The 18,320-nt window shown below is 43.4% G+C and overlaps 1 pseudogene; it reads left to right on the top strand.

Annotated features, from left to right (window-relative positions):
- Window positions 1-8,067: 8,067 nt before the first annotated feature.
- On the top strand, window positions 8,068-16,981 carry LOC103542523 (dual specificity mitogen-activated protein kinase kinase 2 pseudogene; annotated as a pseudogene).
- Window positions 16,982-18,320: the final 1,339 nt, after the last annotated feature.

Genomic DNA, 18,320 nt, shown 5'->3' on the forward strand with positions numbered 1-18,320 from the left:
ATTACAGCCTGCTCCTTTTGGTTCTACCCTTAAAGCAGGAGAGCCAAGTTGCTTCTAGAGTATTTACCAATACAAGTAGTCCAGAGAGATTAAGAGGAAGAGAACGGGCTCATCATTGTGGGATGCAGAATTAATTTGCTGGGCCCCTTGCTAGCTTTGTGACTTTAGGGGAATCACTTCCTCTTTCTGTGCCTCAGTTTCATCAAGTGCTCCTGCCTTATGTATCTCACCAGATGTGGATACCAAACCCAGATGCCTTGCTAATTAGCAAAGAGAACATCAGAAATATATTTTCATTGGTAAAATTAATGACTTGTTCATCATAATCATTAATCTGATATGACTGGGATAAGTAATGGTGCTCAGGATATATGATTAGCTGAAATATTTCAGAAATGTTTCCCACACTTAGTATCTCAAGCTTGATCCTCACATGGTCCTGTGTCCACCTTTTGGATTTCTGATGCCAGCTATAAGGTTAATAGACTCTGCCTCTGGAATATTTTTGAGTCAGCTTCGAGTGGACTTTTATACAAAGGTCATTAGAACACTTAAGAGGACAAAGAGCTGAGTTTTCTATCATGTAGTATGAACTGTTTTGTGCTTGCTTGTGAATACATGTTTAATAAATGTCTGTATAGGTGGTAGAATTGGGCCTGAGCCTCGCTTTTCTTATAGCCCGTCATCAAAGTGTGGGGAAATGGACACGTTCCACCGGCTCAAGTCCTAGTGATTCTGCCTCTGCTCTTTTGCAGACATTGCTTTCTTTACATTCCCACTATCAAAGCCTCTGTACTAGTTTGTATTCTACTGTTACTAAATCCCTTACAATAGCATCTGTAGTGGGTTGAATTGTAGTTTCTAAAAAGATATGCCCAAGTCCTAACCCCTGGTACCTGTGACGTGACTGTATTTGGGAAAACAGTCTTTGCAGATGGAATTAAGTTAAAGATCTCTTGATGACATCATTCTGGATTCACTAGGTGGACCCTAAATCCAATGCAAAGTGCCTATATTAAAACAATGAGATACCACAACGTACCTGCTAAAGAGGCCAAAATCCAGAACACTGGCATCACCAAATGGTGGTGAAGATGGGGAGCAACAGGAACTCTCATTCATTGCTGGTGGGAATGCAAAATGGTGCAGCCGCTTTGGAAAACAGTGACAGTTTCTTACAAAACTAAATGTACTCTTACCATAGGATCCAGCAGTTGTGCTCCTTAGTATTTACCCAAAGGAGTTAAAAACTTATGTCCACACAAAAACATGGACATGAATGTTTATAGCAGTTTTATTCATAATTTCCAAAACTTGAAAGCAGCCAAGATGCCCTGCAGTAGGTGAATGAATAAGTAAACTGTGGTAGATCCAGACAATAGAATATTGTTCAGTGCTAAAAAGAAACAACCTATCAAGCCATGAAAAGACGTGGATGCACATTATGAAGTGAAGAAGCCTGTCTGCAAAGGGTGCATCCTATAACATTCCAACTAAATGAAGTGGCTAAACAGTGGAGACAGTAAAAGATCAGTGGTTGCCAGAGATTGGGAGAGAGAGGGAAGGATGAATAGATGGAGCACAGAGGATCTTTAGGGCGATGAAAATACTCTGTATGATACTATCATGATGGATACATGTCACTATACATTTTTCCAAACCCATTGAATATACAAGACCAAAAGTCAACCCTAATGTAAACTATGAACTTTGGGTAACTATAATATGTCAATTTAGGTTTGTCAAATGTCCTTTGGTGCAGGATGTTGATGATGGGACAGGTTATGCACATGTAGGGGCAGGGAGTTTATGGGAAATCTCTGCATCTTCCTCTCAATTTTGCTGTAAACCTAAAACTGCTCTTAAAAAATGGGGTTTCTTTGTCTGTACAAGAAAGGGAGAAGAGATACAGAGAAGGGCATGTGAAGACAGAAGCAGACACTGAATCTGCAGCCCCAGGCCACGGAGTGTGAGGAGCCACCAGAAACTGGAAGAAGCAAAGCGTGGATTCTCCCCAGAGCCTTTGGGGAGCACTGCCCTGCTGAACCTTGATTTCACACTTCTGGTCTTCAAAACTGTGAGAGAAGAAACTTTTGTTTTAAGCCATCCAGTCTATAGTACTTGTTACAGTAGCCTGAGGAAGCTAGTACTGCCTCTGTTTTCAGATACCCTGCTTTCCACTCTGTCAGCCACAAGTGGCCATGTTGTGACTTTGCTAACCAGAATCTATTCACCGCTTTTTCCATTAACAGCACTCACATTTTCCTTGGAGAACCATCCATCTCCCGCTCTGCCCATGGGGTTTTGGTGGGTGTGGTAGGTTATTGGCCTCAATGATCCCACTTCTCTATCCCTGACTGCATCACACCCTTTAGTATGTGCCTTTGGGGTTTTTCCTATAAAGTTCAGGTTTTTCCTAAAAAGTTGGAATTTATTTCCCAAACCTATGTGATTTACTTTGGCCAACAGAATTACATAAAAGAGAATCAAGACCTCAAGAAGTTTTGTGTGTTTCTGATTGCTCTTTTGTGCTCCTGCTGTGCCATGGAAGGCCATGAGAGGGACGGAGCCTTCCTGCTGGCCCAATCCCAGCAGCCCCCGGGTGTGTGAGCAGTAAATGCTCATCACTGTGGCCTTGAAGCTCTGTGGCTGTTTGCTACACAGCACTGCTGCAGCGGCGAGTCATGGATAGAATAGGACTGCTCTTCTCCTGCAGCCAAGAGCATGGGACCTGAACTTGACCTCAGTAAATATTTCAGAGCTGCACATGTTAATCATGTCCTCTGAAAATAAACTCAACTTTTAATTGGGAAAGAGAATCTCTCTCTGCTGAACTTGATGCTAATAGAAAACAAGGCTGGAGTTGCTGGGGATCATCATGACTTGAGAATAAAACCATCACAGGGAAAGCTGAGTAATCAAGAGAGAGACTGAGTTCTAATGAACCCCTGGATCCAACTATGCCTGGCTTCTTCCTTATGTCAGTCAGTAAACTCTCTTTTCTCTATAATATAACCTGAGTTAGGATTTGATCCCATTAAAAGAACTTAAATTTTTTATCCAGATCACATTGCTGCCAAGCCGTGCTTCCTAAAATACTATTTTCATTGTATCACTTTTAGAGAATTATTGCTCTTCCTTTTCTTTCAGATTCGTTCATCAATCAAGGCCTTTGTGGCATCTGGCTCTCATTTTTTCATTAGCGTGGACTTCTGACTCTTTTCTTCCTTATATTTTCCAGGCATTTGATATGTTTTCCTGCTTTTGTTCATGTGGCTCCCTTTGCCTGGAAAGCCATCTTCTTCTGTATTAGTCAGGACATAACACCTGTCATAAACAATCCCAACATTTCAGGAGCTCAGAGCAATAAAAGTTTAATGTTTGCTTGTATCACGGTTCTTAATGAAAGTGGTGGTGGGAGACGAGGCCGACTAAATGCAGTCATTTAGGTGTCCAGACATTTTCTGTTTTATAACACCAATTTCTTTGACTTGTGGCCTCTGGGGTTGTGAAGAAAGAGGAGGAGTGTAGACAGAAAATCTGAAGGGTGACTGATGTTAGGGGCCAGTGCTGGAAGTAGCCTACATTCTTTTAACCCATGTTCCATGGGCCACAACTCGTCACATTGTAACCAAGCAAAAATGGGCTTGTTCTGCTCGCTGCAATCCAGTGCCAATCAATTGCAAATGAACCTGTGGTTGAGAAAGGAAAATACATACAATTAACTGGCAAAATCAGAAGATGGCAGGGGCCGGCCAGGTGGCACAGTGGTTAAGTGCCCACGTTCCACTTCTGTGGCCCGGGGTTCACCAGTTTGCATCCCGGGTGCAGACATGGCACTGCTTGGCACACCATGCTGTGGTAGGCATTTCACATATAAAGTAGAGGAAGATGGGCACAGATGTTAGCTCAGGGCTAATCTTCCTCAAAAAAAATTAAAGAAAAAAGAAGATGTCAGACCAGTGTCCTGAAGAATCATCGTAAAATCATACAGAATCTTGAGGCAGTTATATACGGGAAATGGGCAGGGAAGGAGGGAGTCGGGGATGTTGACCATCCAGTGTGTGATAAACTTCAAGGCGCCACGTTCTCTCTTTCTTCTGTCATTTGTGATGAGTACCAATGCAGAATTTTTCTTTCTGGAGGTTGTCACGTTCCTGGAGAACTCAGAGAACAAAGCTATCGTCTTATCACAGCTGGGTGATATACATTAAGCAAGAGTCATAGAAACAGCAGAACATGTATATTGCAAAAGCGAGAAGTGCTTAATCATCCAGGCTACACACAAGGTAGAACATGTTCACAGACACTAGCGAGTCAGGGTCATAGTTACAATATTGCTTCTTTTTCCTAGGATGGCTTCCCTCATGCTAATTTAAGATCTAGCTGTTACAACATGATCCCCTGTGGCCTCACCTCGTTCCACCTGTATTGAGGAGGCTGGAAAATACTGTCTTCATTGGTGCTCAGGAGGAAACAGAAATGGTTGGTGACCATAGAGCCCTGAGTTGCCATGTCTGCTATCTCTGTCTGGTAAAATCTTCCCAATAGAATGTGATTTTGCTTTTAAAACTTTGATATGTAGAGTGAATTTTACGTGTGTTTACCTTATTCTCCTTTTGGGTTGATTCGGTCCATTGGCACCATGTGTAAGCACACATTTATGGAATTCCACAGATACCACGATGAACCTGACCTTCTCCCTGCCCACAAGAGCTCAAGTCTTGGGATACACATCAACAATTATTATCTGATGCAGGAGGCACGGTTATAAAGGAGTTTACAAAGTGCTGGTAAAACACGGAGGAAATGGCTTCTCAATGGTAGGGACTGTGTGTTGTTTGTGTATCTCCACAAGTACAATGGATGTGCAGAGGGGAGTGTGCATGTGCTAAACAAACATCGGTATTTTCTGAGCGAGTACACCTGAGTAAGTGAGCGAATAAGGGAAGGAGGAACGGATTTCTAAGGACTCTGAGATATACTGATGTAGAGTGCAGAGGGACCTACGCAGATGGGGGCTTTATTTTTTATAATTAAATATCGAACAAAAAATATACAAAAAGAGTAAATGACAGCTTTAGGCATGTACAGAAGGTAAAATGCTGAAAAATCTTAAAGATTATTGGCAAACTACCTCCATGTGTAATCTGCAAAGAGGTAAATCTGTGAAGAGGTAAAACCTGTTCACAAAATTGTATTTTTGTGGGTACAGAATTGTACTTCTTGTGATTTTGACTTTATACTCCACCTATTTAGTTACAATGTTTAGTTTCAGTTCACAGGGGGATGTAACAAGTTAAAGTCATAAATAATCACTAGGATGCAATGAAATGTAGTTGTGGCCTGGAAGTTCTACCTCCTGCGTGAACTTTTAGGAGAGCATTCTGATGTCTCACTTCCCTCCCAAAAGCTATTATTCAGTTGTGAGTGAGTGTTAGAGTCAGTGGAGGAACATTCTCAAAATAACCTGCTCCCACATCAGATTTCGCAAATCAGTCACTGGAAGGTAGGGCCCTAATTGAGCACCAGTGGTTTTGTGCCCCCACCTCCTAAGAACTCTGTCCTCCTGTACTAGTTTCCTATGGCTGATATAACAAATTGAAACAATGTAGTGGCTTAAAACTTGCTTGGTTTAAAAACAATAAATGTTTAGTTTTAGGTGAACACAAGTGCTATATTCTTTTGTGGCTTCACAGTACTAAAATTCAATCTGTAACTTAGAAATAGATGTTAAATCCATAGTGCATGTGATGTGGGCTTGGCAAGCCGAGGAGTTGAGAGAAAGATTTCTTGGACTTTCAAGATCTGGTAGTGGTGCTCCTTTATTCAGAGAACAGCATGGGGACAGGACCCATGGGCAGCGAAGAGCTGCAATGGGTTGAGGGTAGGGCTAAGTTTATAAGGCACAGGTATGTGAGTTATTTCTTTACAAGACAAAGGAAAGATCATGTAAAAAAGCTGTTAAAATGGTATCAGTGCAGGCGGGGTCTGGTTATAGGGTGATCCTGGAACTTTGGATACAAATCAGATCCGATCAGGTCAGGACGTCATATGCTTCTGGAGGATATGGATGGGTATGTAGGCCAGGACGCCTTGGCCTGGGGAAGCCTTGATCCTCATCGCATGCACATTGCTCAAAATATGAGAAATTCTCCAAACCTTGATATTATCATGAACCTGTGTTGCTTTGGGATCATAACGAGCCCTTCGAAGGCTGCAGATGTTTCCACTAGGCATTTCTGGGTGGGTGGGTGGGTGGGTGGGGTAAATCTGTCCCCGACAAACGCACAGGGATGGGAGGGAGCGGTTCCGGAAACACGACAGGTCCTGGCTGTAGTGAGCACTGAATAAATTCTGTCCGGATCCGCATCTCTTACTGGCTGACTGTTCCCAAACCTCAGCCTCAGTTACAGCTGGGCAATGCGGCACTCCTAGTACAAAGGAAAAATGAGCGACAGGAGATGAGCGAAAGGAAGACAAGCTGGGCTGTCCCTTCTCTGGGTGGAGGCGGAAGAACAGAGTCTCAGTCTGTGGTTGCAGGTGACGGAGGCAGAGCTGAGAGGGGTCAACGGAAGAGCGGGTGCCCCCAGGCCGGACTCAGGACCGGGGCCTCCGTCCATCCCCAGAGGGCCCAGGATGTCCCCAGCGCAGGGCTCAGGCTGTCCAGTCTGCCCTGCTCCCCTTCGGCCCCGTGGCCTCGGGCTCCTCCTGCCCTGGCTCCACTTCCCTGGCTCCACTGGGCTCCTGTGGGCCCGACTTCTTCCTACTCTTCCCCTCGGCCAGGTCTGGGGGTCCTGAGGACACACCCCCAGGGGCCCCCTCATCCCACCACGCACCTTCTAGTGCTCCAGCGGAGGCCGGTGGCAACCCTACCACCCCTTCCTATCTGTTCATGCTGCAAACCTCTCAGATAGTTTATAATGCACCTGTGAGTGTGTGTACATCAGATTAACCAGACCACTACTGATAGATTTAACACAAATAGGCAGGTCTCATCACAGCGCCAACCATCACAATAACCAATTTTAAAAAGTCTGAATGTGTATGCCAAAATGATAATTTAACCACGCTTGTCAAAGAATAGCATCAGCCACAAGGGTTCAATTCCTCATCTCCATGCAGAGAAACATCTAGATACCATATTAATTATGAGATTCCAATTCGGTGAAAAGAAACATCCAATGAGACTGAGATGCAAGATCCACGTATCATAATGATGGAATAATGAGTGTGGCAATGTTGGTCATGTGAAACAATGTGTATTATCATTTCCCCAGAATCATTACGTTTAAAGCATTAAATCTGTGTGAAAGTCATGACCTTGAACACCCATTGAACTAACAGCTGAAACTTAACATTTGCTCAGGGTTGGAAAGCAGGAATAAAAATTTGGTTCCCTGACCTGCCATGGATCAGTTGGTTGACCTCCAGGTCTTGCATGAAAGGCCATTATGAGATCACAATTATCTTTTCATAAGATTACTAGAACACTTAGAAGGTTAAAAAAAAAATCGGATAAAATTATTGCCACTCTAGAAATAGCAAGGGTAATGTGAAAAGAATTGCGATATTTTATCTGTGATCTACACCCATGATGGAGTACTACGCTGCTGTGTCCTGATACGACATACATTCAGGACATACTGGTAAAAATAAGTCTCACCCAACGTATATAAAGATTGGCAGATGGGAAGATGGGCAAAGACTGGGAGTGAGCACCATCTGTGTTTAATTTTTATGTCTTTAAATTTTGAATTAATTCAAACAACAAAATGAAAAATACATTTTAAAAATTAATGTTGGAGAAAAAAGAATGTATACTGAAATAAAATGTTCTAGAGATTTTTAATCTTTTCTCCTTTCTACATTTTACATCTTGTTTAATAACAACAGTACCCTACTTATAAAATTAATGCATTCTTATTGTGCTAAAATTTTTTTAAAAAATGGAACATGAAAAGGAGAACAAAAATCACTTGTAGTCTTTCCTCTGTTGCTTTAATCTTTCCAGCAGACATTCGTGTTTGAGTTTATGTATCTTCCATCTCATCACTACAGACTAGCATGTCGGTGAAGAGGGAGCCTTATCAAGCCAAACACCTGGGTATGAAGCCCAGGTACACGGTTCCTCAACTCTGTGAGGACAGGTGGGTCACTTCACACCCATGTGTCTCCGCTGCTTTATTTGGAAAAACAGGATAGTAAGACTAGGGATGTTCTGAAGGTTAAACATTTAAATTTTATCACATTATTTTTAGTAATTCATTCAAAGAACATTTGTTGAGCACATCGTATGTGTCCGAAAAACTTATGTACCCAGATTTTAAAAAAGTAAAATAAAATCCCTAATCTGCTTTTTCACATTTTCTACCCGCTATGGGTCATGATCAAAGACAACATGGGATGTGTCACCCTGTTTCTCATCCTATCCAATCCTTCTTAAACTGGTCTTCATGACAGTAACAAGCAGGTCATCGACTTGCCCCAGGCTGAAACCTGAGAGTCATTCTTCTTTTTTTTAAATGTGTGTGTGTAGTTTAAAGAAAGAAAATAAAAAGGGCTCTCATGTTCTGACATCCAGATTAAGAAACAGAAACAAGACTTATCTTTATAGTCTCTCGTGTGTGTGTGTGTAAACAGGTTAAAGAACCAGCGCCAAGGTCCCAGTATCCGCTTTGAGTCAGACAAAATGACTGTTCACTTTGCAGTCTCCATTTTCTCTATTCACATCATTTTGAATTTTATGTTAACTGTTACCTTGTTTTAGTTTATAGAACTCAACAGTATAATGTTTAATTCTATCTGTATTTTACACTTATTTAAATTAAATGTTATACAATGTATTCTTCTGTGGCTTCCCTTTGTTGGTTAATATTTTGCATTTTGAAATGTTGATGGCTGTTTCTCTAGTTCACTTATTTTCAACAATATGAGGTATTCTACCATGTGTAGATATAAAAATGTATTGATCTATTCTGCTATTGGGGATGGTATATATTTTTGTGGTTTTGCTAATCAAAAGTGAAGCTATTTATGTAATATTGTCTGTGCTGGGCACAGTTCCATGTACCAGTAATATTGATATTAAGCTAAACAGACAGGATTTCCCGCCCTCACAGAGATTACATTGCTCATGGACTTTCTTCTTGAGATCCCCAGTGCACTTACGTAGGAGGAGCTCAGAGACACACACCACGGGGACTTGCTGTGCTGCTCTGTTGCTCGCTCTGACCTGCAGTGCCTCTGTCACATAGCAAGTTTAGGTGTATGTCTAGTTTTGCTTTCATGGCTATCTTCTGTGCTCCAGTGTTCTCTTTCCCTACCATTCTACCAATAACTCACTGTTTGAATTACAAGAGTTTTATAGTATAGTTGTATATCTGGTAATGTTAACAAGCTTAAATCCAGACACAGGGGCTCCTGCTTCAGAGGGCCCTGATGCACTTTTAACAGTCAAATCTCCTCCACGATTGGACCCATCAGGGCAGCAGTATCATCTTGGTGGGGTTCCCAGAACTGTCTTGGTGGGGCTCCCAGTGCCTGGTCAGAGTGAGGTTCCATCCCCACCCATCTCCCCCGCTCAGGGCACAGGGCAAGCCGTTCTCCCACATCCCAACCAAATGTCCAGAGGAGCTCCAGGGTTTGCACCTGTGATGTCAACCCAAGGCACTGTGGCCAACCCCAGTTCCAAGAGGTGGCCGAGTCAGTGGATCAGAACCGCTGTCTCAGCAGGGTATTTCTTTTCGGGATTGCATGAGAGTAAGACACCAAAATGCTGATGTGCTGAGTTGGGGTGACTCAAGCTGTAAATATAGAAGGGGAACAGCCAAAGTGACTTATCCTTAAGCACAATCCATGTGGGCAGTCCTGCATGTAGGATAAGTCATGCACTTGTAATTTTCAGAAGTGGCCTGGCTTGTTGGCACTTTGTTAATGCAGATGAATTCTGGAGCCAGCTTTTCCAAGTTCAAAGCCTTGGGTATTTTCATTGGAATTACATTGAATGTAAGGATTAACACTATCTAATTTTCAAATGTAGTAACATGACATTATTGTTTGATTTACTTTGGATTTATTTAATGTTATTCCAAAGTTTTATAAATTTCTTTTTAAAATTTCACCTTAAATGGAAGATGAAATAAATTGAAATATTTTTTATTTGCAACTATTAAAATAATCTTATGATTTCGCTAAATTAATTTAAGATGTCAATTATGATGAGGATTTTAGGCTGGTTACTTTTAAAACTGCAGATGAGAAGCAGGCTTCGAGGACTCGAATTTTGCTTGCCCTTTTGAGAGACCTTTGCATTTGTGAAGGAAGGGGGGATGACCTTGTAGGGACCTGAAATTGGCCACCCCAGGATATGTCTCTTTGGCATCGGGATTGTTTTGGGCTGATTGCTTTCGATAAACTGGGACAGGGAAAGAGGCTCTGGGGAATGGAACTTGCCCTTGTTGGGACATATTTACATTTGTAAGGTAAATCTATCTGTAAAAGATGCCTCCCTCTCTGTACCAGGAAGAAGAAGAGAGATGACCTTATCCCTAGAAACTCTTAATGGGGAAGGCAAGAACTTAAGTTGGTTGCTGTCTGGCAATCTCATGTAACTGACTTAGGGTGGTGGCTTCTAACCTTTCTAACCTTTACTTAATCCGATTTGATTCTTGTCTAAAAATCATGGGATCACCCAATGACCAGACCCCACCTGCACTGATACCATTTTAACTTTTTTTCATGTTCTTTCCTTTGTCTTGTAAAGAGATGACTCACATACCCATGCCTTATAAAATTAGCCCTAACCTTCAATTCGGGGCAGCAGCAGGAGCTCTGACTGCCCATGGGTCCTGTCCCCACGCACCAGCTCTGCCTGCCCAAGGGTCCTGTCCCCATGCCAGCGGGGGCAGCAGAAGTGGCAGCAGCCACAGCTCTGACTGCCCATGGGCCCTGTCCCCATGCTATTCCACACTATTCTCTAAATAAAAGAGCACTACTGCCAGATCTTAAGAGTCTAAGAAATCTTTCTTTTGACTCCTCGGCTCACCGACCCCGCATCATTTCATATCATTGAATTTTCTAATTTTGAAGCAACATTACATGCCTGAATATTTCAAGATATTAAGGTGGAGACCTCTAATTCATAGTCATCTTTCTTTGCAAAATCCTATTTTATTTCACTTTTTGTTTTATTTTCCTTTTTATATTTTTCTTCCTCATATACTCTTTGGAGTAATTCTGTTAATAATTGACTTAACTTATTAAATACACCAATTCTTAGGTCAAATCTCCCTACCATGAGCAGTTAAAGCCACATATATATTCCTTCCAGTATTGCTCTATCTCTATGTCAATGAATTCCAACATGTCATGTTTTGGTCATTTTTTTCTTTCTAAAGATTTTCTAATTTCCATTATGATTTCTTGTCTTTTTCATGAGTCATTAAGAAATGTATTTCTTCCTTTGTGTTTTTAAGTCCATTTCTTTTCTCTTTTTTTCCTGAGGAAGATTAGCCCTGAGCTAACATCTGCCACCAATCCTGCCTCTTTTTGCTGATGAAGACTGGCCCTGAGGTAACATCCGTGCCCATCTTCCTCTACTTTATATGTGGAACACCTGCCACAGCATGGCTTGAAAAGCAGTGCGTAGGTCCACACTTGGGATCTGTAGGGGGCTGGAAATGGCCACCCCAAGATATGTCTCTTTGGCATCAGGATTATTTGAGGCTGATTGCTTTTGATAAACTGGGACAGGGAAAGAGGCTCTGAGGAATGGAACTTGCCCTTTGTTAGGACACGTTTACATTTGTAAGGTAAATCTCTATCTGTAAAATGTGCCTCCCTCTCTGTACCAGGAAGAAGAAAGGAGATGACCTTCTCTCTAGAAACTCTTAATCAATGCCAAAGGCAAGGACTTAAATCTGCATTTTATTGTGCTTGTCTGGTAACCTCCTGTAACTGACTTCCCTCCCCCTCCCAATGTTGGCATTTCTTTAAGGATTAAGCACTTTCCTTAGGCTAGGAACTGATTGCTGTGCTCACCTGTGACCACCCAGCTCATCTGTGACCACCCAGCTCGAGACAACAGACCTGCCACCCTGCTGTGTTCAACGAGACAGCAGACCTACCTGCTATTTCCATCAATGCTGTGCCGACAGAGCAGTCTCGTGACTATTGTAAAAGAGACATTTCAATCCTGTGTGAAACATCCTCTCTGGGGGTATACAACCACTCTGTGCACCCCACTTCTTTGGTGCCCTTTCTTCCTTCAAGAAGAAAGGCCCCGGGTTATAATCCTCAGATTTAAGCTCAGAATAAACTCACCCAAATTTTCATTTATAGATTGGTTATGGATTATTTTCATCGACATTCCTTTTCTCTCACTTTCTTTCTTTGTCTGAATACTCTTTATTTTACCTTCATTCTTGGGATAAAAGTCCCTGAGGTTAAAATTTTAGGTTAAGAGATATTTTCTATGATGTATTTTTAATATATTTAATATATTTTTCTTTTTGCTTTACGCTTTATCTTTTCTTAGTTTTCATTCTTTTGGCTTTCACGTAATTTTCCACATTTCTCTGGGTCTTTTCAAGAGATTCACCTTATCTTTGATGTCTTGTAGTTTCATTGAAATGGTTTTTACGCAGATTTTTATTATTATTTTACTTGTGCATATGACTGCGTCCTCAAAGCACAAAAGCACATGGCCAGCAGCGCCCTCTGCCGCGAGGTGGAAGGCGGCACGGGGCATCCTCAGGGTCTGAGGCGGGTGGCGCGGCGCAGGAGGGCTGTGGAGCGCAGTGACGGCGGGGGCGGGAGAGAGGCCAGGGGCTTGGGGCGGGCAGGGGGCATGGCTGGGGGGGTGGGACGGGCAGGGGGCAAGGCCAGGGGCAGTGGGACAGGCAGGGGGCTTGGCCAGATGCCGGGGGTGGGGCGGTGGGGCGTGACCCGGGTCCGGGGTGTGTCTGGTCCGGCGGTGGCGGGGCGGGGCCCGGGGCCTGCGGGGTGGGGCCAGAGGCGGGGTTTGGGGCGGGCGGCGGGGCGGGGCCTGGGGCTGGTGGGGCGGGCGGAGGGGGGCGGAGGCCAGGTGTCGGGCGTGTCCAGTCTGGCGGCTGGGCTGTAGGGCGGGGCCGGGGGCCGGGGGCCGGCCGGGTGGGGTGGGGTGGGGTGGGGTGGGGTGGGGTGGGGCGGGGTGGGGCGGGGCGGGGCGGGGCCGGGGTCCAGCGCGTGTCCGGTCCTGCGGCGGCGGGGTCGCCGAAATGTCCCGGCCGGCAGGTGGGCAGTCCGCGAGGCCAGCGGCTATAGGGAGGTGCAGCGGCGAGCGCGGGTTACAGCCTTTCGTTCGGCTTTGACTTTTCTGCGGTGCGGGTTGGATCTTGCACCTCCGAAGCTGGAGGGTAACGTCCCTCCCGTCTTGTCCCCGCGTTTAGCGGAGCGTGGAGACTGAAGGGGGTCCAGCCCGGGCCGGAGGCCGCGGCGGCCTCGCGCAGACCCCTTTCTTCTCTGCCTGGAGCCTCGAGTGTGGGGTAGAGGGCGGGACAGGGGATGTGTGACAACTGGTGAGGTTAAGCAGACTCAAACTCCGCAGAGCAACTACCAGCCTGTCGGATTAATGCTCAGCGTTTAGCTAGAATGGAGCTCAAGTTTTTAAGCTATGGCGTGGTTTTTAATGGCTGAAGGACCCGCAGGTTTTTCTCTTAAAAGTTACCCATTCGTATTGATTAATATTTCTTGCACCAAAAGCAAGGACCCGGCCCTGGGAAGGTCGCCCGAGGGGGACAGGCTCTCGCCTGAAATGGAGATCACGTAGAACGTGCTTACAATAGGCTGCGTCACTGCGGCGCAGAACGGTAATGAATTTTTTGAAAGCCTGTTGGAGTGTGTAATAAGTAGTAAAACCTGAGTTTTACCTGAGTCCTAGGAATTTTAGGGAAAACTGAAGACTCCCAAATGTTTGCTGTAATATAAACAGAGCATCAACAGGCAAGAGCAAGGATCAAATTATGGCGAATAGAACTGGTCATAAATGGGGCTGCATTATAATTAGTATGTGGAGTCAGGACCCCAGGCCCTACACAGGATTTGCTCAATTGCATGCATTTGTGAGGAGTTACGCCTTTCTCATCTACTTGATATTGGTTGATTCCTTTTGAATATAGAACAGTAAAAAAGCAAATTATTGGTCGGTCTTAGCGGTTTCATTACTATTTAGACTAAAAGACCACACTTTTACCCCAGATTAATTATAGACCTAAGAATATTCAGTTATAGATAATTAAACGTTAGTCTTAAGGAAGCAGAGAATCTAGTGGAAAGAACATGGAAGCCGTCAGACCTGATTTCAAATCTCAGCTCTTGAACACAGTAAATACAGTAAGGGTAGAAGTTGGGAAAAGTTACTTCACTTCTTTAAGCTTGAGGTTGCTCATCTGTGAAATGTTTTGTGGTTTTTTTGGTAAGTTAAAATTTAGGAAAGCTTATTTTGCATTACTTAAGGAAATGAGGAAGTTTGTTAATTTAAAAATGAGTTTTAATCTTTACCTGCTTTTTCTTCTACGAACTCAAACATTTTAGTGCGTTTCACTTTTTTTTTTTTAATTCAGGTGTTCCCTAAACTGTATTCCATGAAACATTGCTCCTTTGCAAAATGTTAATAGATGCTTCGTGGAAAAAATTTCTAGCATCAATACTGGGGAAAACATACATCTGTTGCTGTGAGGTTATTGGAAAAACAGCGCTATAGCATTCTTGCCAAAAACAGGTAGCTGGAATCTGTGAGGAAACACTTGGATAATCGATGAATCCAGAATGTGGTTTGTTTGGACTTTTCCATAATGTCAATATCATGAAAGACAAAAAAAAAAAAGACATAAGGACTGATCTGCATTAAAGGCAGCTGTGAACTGGACAGGGTTATGGATTTTTTAAAAAGTTGTATAGTACGTTTTGTGGACGATTGGGTAAATTTGAACATGGAAGCGTAACGATATACTGTTGACTTAAATTTCTCAGGTATGATAATGATATTGTGGTTCTTAGAAGAATGCTTTTGTTCTTAGGAGATGCGCGCTTAAGTATCTAGGGGTGAGGTCAGGATATCTGCGAACTTCTTTCAGATGGGCTAGCCCCAAAAACGAAGTGTATGTGGAGAGAAAATATGGCACTATGTTACTTGTGTTCAAGGTTAATAGTACATGAATGTTCTTTCAACTTTTCTGTAGGATGGAAATTTTTCAAAATAAAAAATTGAGAAATAAATTTTTAAAAAGTATATGGCCAAGCCTTGAACTTTCATCATTATTCCCATTGCCGTTGGTCACCATTCCCTCTGTTTCCCCTGTAGTTCTGATTGGATGTATATTAGCAATTATTTCCCTATTCTCTAGAAGTGTATCAACACTTCTGTCACACTTTCCTCATGTCGTTTCTGAGATATTTCTTCACATCCATCATCTTTCAGCTCTTTCTGCTGGTCTGATCTATTTTCCCCCATTTTTGGTGTTTAATTCAATTGTTTTATATGTGCATATTGTGAGAAGTTTGATTTGGCTGTTTTCTTCTTGGCAGGATTGCCTTCATGGTCTATTTTTTATTATACTTCCTATTCCTTCTTTATGTTGTATGTATAATAGTGATTATAGTATATTTTATATCTTATTATGTTTATCTACAATCTTGGAACGCTGATTCTAATTGAATAGCATAAAAGTAGTCAGAATATCCCCTTATCATTGTTTGTCTGTAGGATCTGTGGTGTGGAGTCGTCTTTAATTCCTAATATTGCCAGCCTCCATATGAACACTTTTTTTAATGATCACTCTGTCTGGAAGTTTATAAATTTTATCCATCACAAAGAACCAACTTTTCCTTTCTTGTTTTTGGTTTTCTCTTTTAATTGCTTCTACTTTTATCTTCATTCTCTGCCTTTACCTTCTTTTTAGTTCCCTGAAGACAATTGTTTTATATATTTTATCTGGTTTTCTAGTCATTTCGGGCTGGAAGAAAATATGGTCTGTGTTGCTTCGTCTTTGAGAGCAGAAGTGCCTCAGAAGAGTTTTCTTTACCTCTTATTTTCCACATTTTCTGATATACATGTTCAGTAATTATTTTCAATGAATTTTTCCTATCTCCAACCTACACCATATCCTTCCTTAAGTCCTGTTGGTTATTGGGAACAGCGGGATGTCCCCGAAGTCCGGCACAGAACTTCAGGCCTCATCGGGGCAAGAAAACTGACTCACTGGACATGGAGCTGGCCATCAGGGACCAGATCATCCACGAGCGGCAGATGCTGCATGAGTGTAACTCCCCGTACATCATGGGCGTCTATGGAGCTCTCTGGACCAGGCATTGAAGGAAGCCAAGAGAATTCCCAAGAGATTCTGGGGAAGCTCCACATTGCAATTCCCTGAGGCTTGGGGTATCCCCAAGAAAAGCACACCAATCATGCACCAAGATGTGAAATCTTCTAACAGCCTCGTCAACTGCAGAGGGGAGATCAAGCCGTGCAATTTTGGGGTGAACGGGCAGCTTGACTCCACAGCCAACCCCGTTGTAGGAACTCGATCCTACACATCTCTGAGCAGTTGCAAGACACTCACTGATCGGTGCAGTCAGGCATCGGGAGCACGGCCTGTCCCTGGAGAAGCTGTCCGTGGGAAGGTACCCCATCCCTCTCCTGATGCCAAGGAGCTGAGGCAATATCTGGCTGGGCCATGGTCGGGGGGGTGGAAGGAGAGCCTCCTAGCATCTTCCCAAGGCAAAGAGCACCTGGACACCCCGCAGCGGCCACAGATGGATAGCTGGCCAGCTCTGGCCATCTTGCAACTGCCGGATGGTATTGTGAAGGAGCTGCTTTCCAAGCTGCCACCAGCAGCTTCGCTCAGGACCTCAAGGAGTTTTAAATAAATGCCTAATTGAGAACCCAGCAGATCTGAAGATGCTCATGAGCCATCCTTTATCAAATGGTACAAATGGTTGAAGTGGATTTGTCAGCTGGTTGTGTAAAATGCTGCTGCTGAACCAGCCCGGCACACCCATGTGCACCTCCATGTGACAGGACAGATTCCCTGCATCCAGTTGGTGACCTGTCCCCTCCACCCCTCACCCCTTCCAGCCCAGGACAGACCACCTCCTCCTCTCCCTCTGCCCCTCCACCTCTTCCACCATGCCGTCTATGGAGACCAGCGCAGAGATGGGAACGTTGGACCTCTTCCCCCTCCTGTCCCAGTCCCTGGGGCCCTCTGGTCTCTGGGAAAAGGGGAGGCTGCTCCTGCTGTCTTCTCAGAACCTACTCATTTAGGTTTAAAAGAAAACAAAACAGGGAAAGAAAAAGCAAAGTATGCCCATTATAAAAAATATATATAACGTAGATTAAACATAAATTGTTTTAAGTGTGGATTACAATGTAGATTTTAAGTACATGCATTCTTTTCCATATCCTCTTCCAATACGTGTTCCCCCTAATGACCGTAATCTTTTATGAGCTATATCGCTATCAGCTGCTCACTGCATTCTTGATTCCTGCTCTCCCCCTCCCTCCCTTTCTTTGACTTTACCCTCAGCATTGTGATTTAAATGGTTAGTTTCGTGGTTGTTTCCCTGCTTCGCAGTGTTTGCTCTCTGTCCTGTTACCCACGGAAGAGAACCAACCAGACAGGGGCAGTGCACCAGCGCTGGTGAGAGTGGCCAACTCACAGGCCGTTAGCACTTTGCTGAGGAGCCGACCACTCTTTCCACATGTCCGCACAAGTCAACCAACAAAAGAAAAAGAGGGGGTCACACGTGTTCGTGTTTCTTCGCGACAATGCTATGAAGAATATTATACTACCATCCAAAAGATTTTTTTTTAAATATGTTAATTGTGCAGACTTCAGTTGTATTACTCCAAAAATTTCTCTTTAGAGGCGACCTTGCCAAAGCCTACGTGGTGGTGTTTCTTCTACTAGATTCCCTATATAGGGTGCCCCATGAATAATTCCATTTTTCAGTGTTTTAGGACATGAACAGACCAGTGACACAGCAACAGTCAACATGTCAGAGCTATTTAAGACTTAGACATTTCCTCTAAAACATTGACTGTTTTCTTTTTAACCCAGAGAAAACAGCACCAGGTACTAGGGGAATTTTCTGTGGCTTTATGTTTTATGAATAAAAAGAATGTATGCCAGTTGACATGGAGGACCAATGTGAATGCCTTGTAGCTCTGTCTTTTCAAATAGGAGTCTAACTGACAGTCTTTCCTTTATACCAAAGCTCTCCAACTGCCACGTTAAATCTCAGGATTAGCCCTGAGACATAAGATTTCAATTTTCTTCCCT

This window comes from Equus przewalskii, chromosome 7 (assembly GCF_037783145.1).
Source record: "Equus przewalskii isolate Varuska chromosome 7, EquPr2, whole genome shotgun sequence".
Taxonomy (NCBI): domain Eukaryota; kingdom Metazoa; phylum Chordata; class Mammalia; order Perissodactyla; family Equidae; genus Equus; species Equus przewalskii.